General features: G+C 39.4%; 1 long non-coding RNA gene across 1 annotated transcript; it reads left to right on the forward strand.

Moving 5' to 3' along the window:
* Window positions 1-3345: 3345 nt before the first annotated feature.
* Window positions 3346-5649, forward strand: LOC109895637 (uncharacterized). Its single transcript, XR_002256009.2, has 2 exons — window positions 3346-3734; window positions 4434-5649. It is a non-coding gene; the product is annotated as an uncharacterized LOC109895637 (long non-coding RNA).
* The last annotated feature ends 386 nt before the right edge of the window (window positions 5650-6035 follow it).

Raw genomic sequence — 6035 nt, forward strand, 5'->3', positions numbered from 1 at the left:
TGGGAGCAGAGTAATTCAAAACAAGTTTAGTAACTCATGCTTTAGCCAGCAGCCCTGGCGTTCTGTTTGTGTGTGAGAATTGGGTTGTTTCTGCACCCCACCCCTTATACATCCTGTGCTACCCCTCCATCTTGTCCATTATTAACTTTTTTTGTATTTTTTGGTCCTAAATGACATGGATCATTAATACACTAGACAGCAGACCCTTCTAGAATGCCTGCTTGTTCTACTGATGTACGATCATAAAGACGCCAAGCAGGAATGAGCCATTATAACACAAGCTGTGCTATTTGAGCTGTATTTCTCAAGCAGATTCAGCCCTAGGGCAAGAATCCCCCTCTGGAACACTGCTGTGTGTGTGTGTGTGTGTGTGTGTGTGTGTGTGTGTGTGTGTGTGTGTGTGTGTGTGTGTGTGTGTGTGTGTGTGTGTGTGTGTGTGTGTGTGTGTGTGTGTTGACAGTAATTTAGGCATCATAACCCCATAAACGGTTGTTCCTAGTTCTCTGAAGAGTAACAGGAGCCTTGCCCTTGGGAGCCAGGAATTCCTGTTTGGCTCCCAGTGCTGGAAATCATGTCACTGCTCTGGATTGAGACCCCACCCCTCTTTATTTGAAAGGGATCATTTACACCTCCTCATACACATCTTTAACACTGTCTAGAATGAAAAACATTGGAAAATAAAAGCCATACAAGACAATGTGTTAAAACATTCAGTAGTTCTTGATCCTTGAAATATGTGGGAACCATTTATGTTGGACTTTGGTCATTGATGGTTATACAGTTATAGCCAGTGCAGACTTATTTAGACTCCAATGGATTTATGCATTGGAGACGTGTCTCTGGAGTTAGTAAAAATGACCAAGACCACTCCCACAGACAAGTTGTCATGTTACTAAGGTCACAGACTGAAAAGACCTTGCAAAAACAATGTATCGAACACATTTGCACAGACTATAAAACCTCTTAGCTCATTATTCAGGCAAATATCCTATTTACTTTTTGAATATCATATGAATCATTTTGTTTTCATCAAGAAATTATATGAACAGCCTAGTTTGAACCATATAGGACCAATGAGACATTTTTTAATGTGATGACGTTGAATCAAAGTGTTAAACTGATTGGATTTGCACAAAGTCATCAACATAAAGGAATTTCGTCTTATTATCCAACGTTTAACCTAAATCCAATGACATGCTAGCTTTTTATGCTGATTTCACATCGAATTCACAGGTACACCTTGTGCTGGGGACAATAAAAGGCCAGTCTAAAATGTGAATTTTTGTCACTCAACACAATGCCACAGATGTCTCAAGTTTTGAGTGAGCATGCAATTGGTATGCTGACTTCAGGAATATCTATCAGAGCTGTTGGCAGAGAATTGAATGTTAATTTCTCTACCATAAGCTGCCTCCAACGTTGTTTTAGAGAATTTGGCAGTGCGTCCAACTGGCCTCACATCCGCAGACCACCTGTATGGCGTTGTGTGGAAGAGCAGTTTGCCGATGTCAACGTTGTGAACAGAGTGCCCCATGGTGGCGGTGGGGTTATGGAATGGGTATAAGCTACAGACAACGAACACAATTTCATTTTATCAACGACAATTTGAATGCACAGAGATACCGTGACGAAATCCTGAGGCCCATTGTCGTGCGATTCATCTGCCCCCCATCCCCTCATGTTTCAGCATGATAATGCACAGCCCCATGTCGCAAGCATCTCTACACAACACCTGGAAGCTGAACATGTCCCAGTTCTTCCATAGTCTGCATACTCACCAGACATGTCACCCATTGAGCATGTGTGGGATGTTCTGGATTGACGTGTATTATTAAAGCATGTTCTGGTTCCCGCCAATATCCAGCATCTTCGCACAGCCATTGAAGAGCAGTGGGACAACATTCCACAGGCCACAACGAACACAAGCCAGATCAACTCTATGTGAAATAGATGTGTCGCACTGCATGAGGCAAATGATGGTCACATCAGATACGGACTGGTTTTCTGATCCACGCCCCTAACTTTTTTGGGGGGAGGTGTCTGAGACCAACATATGCACATCTGTATTCCCATTCATGTGAAATCCATAGATCAGGGACTAATTTATTTATTTTATTTGACAGATTTCCTTTTTGAACTGTAACTCCATCAAATCGTTGAAATTGTTGCATGTTGCGTTTATATTTTTGTTCAGTATAAATGTAAATCAAAACTATATGTTGAAATGATGTCTGTGCCCAGTGGGATGTTTCCACTTTTAATTAGGTGTTTGCACCAGTTTTTTCAGCAAGGGATAAACTTTTCACCTGGTGGAATACTTAGTAATTCTCGTCCCAGGTGTACAGGTGTAGGATCTTGATTTGACCAGTATTGTAGCAGCAAAATAATCCTGCTGAAACAGGACTTGAATGTTTAGTCCATTCACACTTTTCTCGCCACTGCAATGTTGCTTATTCAGTGGTTAGGCTATTAGCTAGCCATAATTAGGCTACGTGAAAAATGCAATATAGTGAATTTATGTAAATCCTGCGGTGCAGGAAAATTCTTAACAACAACAGAGTGGTAAAATTATGATCCTACACCTGTATCAACAGACCAATGCCACTGGGAAAAAACTGGTTTAATCAGCGTTGTTGGAATAGACGTTGAATTGATGTCTGTGCCCAGTGGAATGCTTACAATGTGAAACTCATCTAACTGTCAATAGGTTCCAATAAGTCCTCTCCTCAAAATACAAAATTGTACAACTAGCATACTTGAATTTAAATCTGTAATATTGGTGGAAAGTAGCAGGGCAGCATTTCCTGTTTGAGAGGAAGCGGGAAGTGACTGGAGGATGGTGATACTGCACTCTGGGCCCTCAGAACAATACAAAGTCTCCCTCACACAGGAAACGGATCTGCGTCAAAGTGGACCTAACAGAGTTTTATAAAGGCCAACGGCAAAGACCCTAACGAGGCAGGATAAATCACTGTTTTCAATCCACACACTGACTTATACCCCAGTCTTGAATTAAAAATATCCCTTCGAAACAATGACTTAGGCAGCTAACTATTTACTCCCTTCCATATGTATTTGGATAGTGAAGTCATTAAAAAATATATTTGGCTCTATACTCCAGGATTTTGGATTTGAGATCAAATGTTTGATATGATGTGACAATACAGAATGTCACCTTTTATTTGAGGGTATTTTTTATACATATCTATTTTACCATTTAGAAATGGAAGCACTTTATGTATCTAGTTAAAAAGGCTTCTGACCTTTGTAATTTCCCTTTAGAAATGTTGAACTTGATTTTCCCTTACGAAAAATGTATCAGGCCCTACAAAAACGTCCATTGATGCTGCTTTATACCTGGACGCTAGACAGCACGTAGTTCTTTGAAGATGTCATTCATGGAGCATTTTCTGCAGGATGGAGTGTGTTAGCACTTCACAACTATTTTATCAGTTGGAAACACACACAGGAATTCCGGCTTGGGAATGACCATCAAGTTCCTGGCCACTACAGGAAGGTGTGCATAAAAAGCACTTCCAAAGCGGGCAGCCTCTACTAGTCCTCTCCATTCAGCGAGGGAACACAAGGGAAGTACACATTTGTATATATTGATGAAACCAAAATTGGGAGATGGCCTAGATGATAGGCCTGAAGTCAGTCAATTGAGTAGAGGTGATGTGGCAGCTGCAACCACGGAATCTCAAGACGCTTGGCATTGTGTTCTCTATTCTATGGTAAGTTGTGAGAACAACTTATTATTTAGAAAATAACTTCTTTTTTTCCAGGAGAAACTTCAGTATGCAGTTGTTTGATAATATGCTAATCATGATGAAGTCGTATGATACGCAAAAGTAACCAAGGGTAAAACGTTTATAATCAAACTATTAGTTATCGGTAGTTTAATTTATCAGATGCTATTTATTATTTGTCAATTGATTAGTTGAAACACCTAAATGTTTCCCCATGAAGCCTAAAATCGCAAACCTTTTTTTTTTTTGCATCACGGTGTGTTGATTTAGCCTCGCAAACCACCTGATCCTTTGAGGTTAAATGAATAGTTCACTTTAAACTCGCAGGATTAAGCGGCTGGCAAGGCTAGTGTTGACGCACCCAGGATCAGAAGTCGACTTCAAATTGTGTAATTGACAGCACTAGTTTCAATTATTCAATTCAAAACAGGCCAAATTATGTTCATTTTCTAACTATAGCCTATGAAACCTGAATTCGTTTCTACTTTTGAGTAAAGAAATGTTCAATTAGGCATGTCTTGTGCTGATCTATGCTCTAACAAATGCCTTGGTTTATTATTTTACGCATTGCAAGCTGCCCTCTAGGCCTATTTATAGTTCTGCTATTCAAAATGAGCCCTTGATATCACGTGGCCTACCTTTGACATCAAGTTGTGTAGGCTAATATCCCATTGTTTCACATAGATGGAAGCTACCCTTACCTCTAACCTCAACAGCCAATGAACCTGGAGGCCTGCAGTAATTTCAAAGTGGGATGGGATTGTTGACTCCTCTAAACCAGACCAAACCTTGGATTTCGTCCCACAGAAAAACAAGATCAAGAGTATCTGCCTGCTTTACGGTCCATTATTACTTTTGGTACGCGCTAGGCCAGTCTCAAACTCGTACCGTGAGTAATAATGCACTGTGGCTGTCACTGCCAACGAGGGACAGACCACACCACCATATCTTACTTTCACTGTTCTCCATATTCCTATGCATCTCGTTGTTGTAAAGCAAGAAATGTGAAATATTCATGAAAACAATGTTTGAAACTCTTAAGGCCTTGTGTGGGGAAAGACAGCATTTTAATATAATCCTTTGTCTACTTTCATAAACAGACTATTAATTTTACTTAAATATTATTGTTGAGTTGTTTACATGAAATATGTTGAATTTTCTGTACCGTGTGATTGTAATCTATATGCGAATGAATAATAATACAAATACTTGAATTTAGCTTAGCCAATAGCATTGTAGGCCTTGTGCATCTACCAAGGCTTCAGTTGAAATACCCCATCATTGAGCTTTGTTTGTGATCTGAGCACCACAATACTTGCTTTGCCTTTACACTGATTGGTGAATTCTAAGCATACCACCCCAATCTTAAAGTAACTGGCCTGTGAAAATGTCACTTTAAAAAGTACATTCTGGTAACTCGTATCCAAATAATGTTTCATCCTATGCTTGTATTTTTGGCCAAAGCATAAATTGGAGTACTAGCACTTAAAAAAAAAAAACACCTCAATCTTGTATCTCGAATGGACTGTTTAAAAAATGCTTGTTACTTCCTCATAGAGGATGATGGCCAATCAGCATTCCAGAGGAGGATGAGATGGCCAGTCAATGGTCTATTTGAATGACCAGTGTACACCCACACCATTCTGTAGTTGGGGTATGCCAACACTTTTCCAATGCAGAAAAGCTGCTTTTTAACCTACTTAATAAAAACTATTTTGAAGGAAAAATATTTTACTCTTATCGTAAGTAATTATAGGTCATTTTCCATAGAAATCTGAAAACATTTGTCAGTTCCTTTAAGATGACTGCATTAAGTCACTCTGGAGGATCAGAGCATCTGTTAAATGACTAAAATGTTATACAGAGCTGCAGAATAAATTCCCTGAGCCTTGTGACTGTTTTTGTTTGCGTATGTCTATCGTTTTTCATAAACTTTTTCATTTTGTGAAAATAGCCTAATTGAATAATGTTCAGAAATATTATAGCCACTTCTCCATGTCTACCTATAATAACCATGACAAGTTGACCCCCCCCCCCAATACACACACCTTTTTATCACTTACATATGTGTTGGTAGCTACTAGCCAAAACAGTACTCGTGTGCATCGGGATGGGAATCCTTCATCTCATAATCATGGATCCTGCAAATAATGAGGAAACTCATCCACTAAATGACAATGAAGCTATGAAAACCAGTGTTAAAAAAAAAAAACGTTTTACCCCTTTTTCATGATATCCAATTGGTAGTTAGTCTTGGCCCATCGCTGCAACTTCCCTACAGACACG

Source organism: Oncorhynchus kisutch, linkage group LG8 (genome assembly GCF_002021735.2).
Source record: "Oncorhynchus kisutch isolate 150728-3 linkage group LG8, Okis_V2, whole genome shotgun sequence".
NCBI classification, from domain to species: domain Eukaryota; kingdom Metazoa; phylum Chordata; class Actinopteri; order Salmoniformes; family Salmonidae; genus Oncorhynchus; species Oncorhynchus kisutch.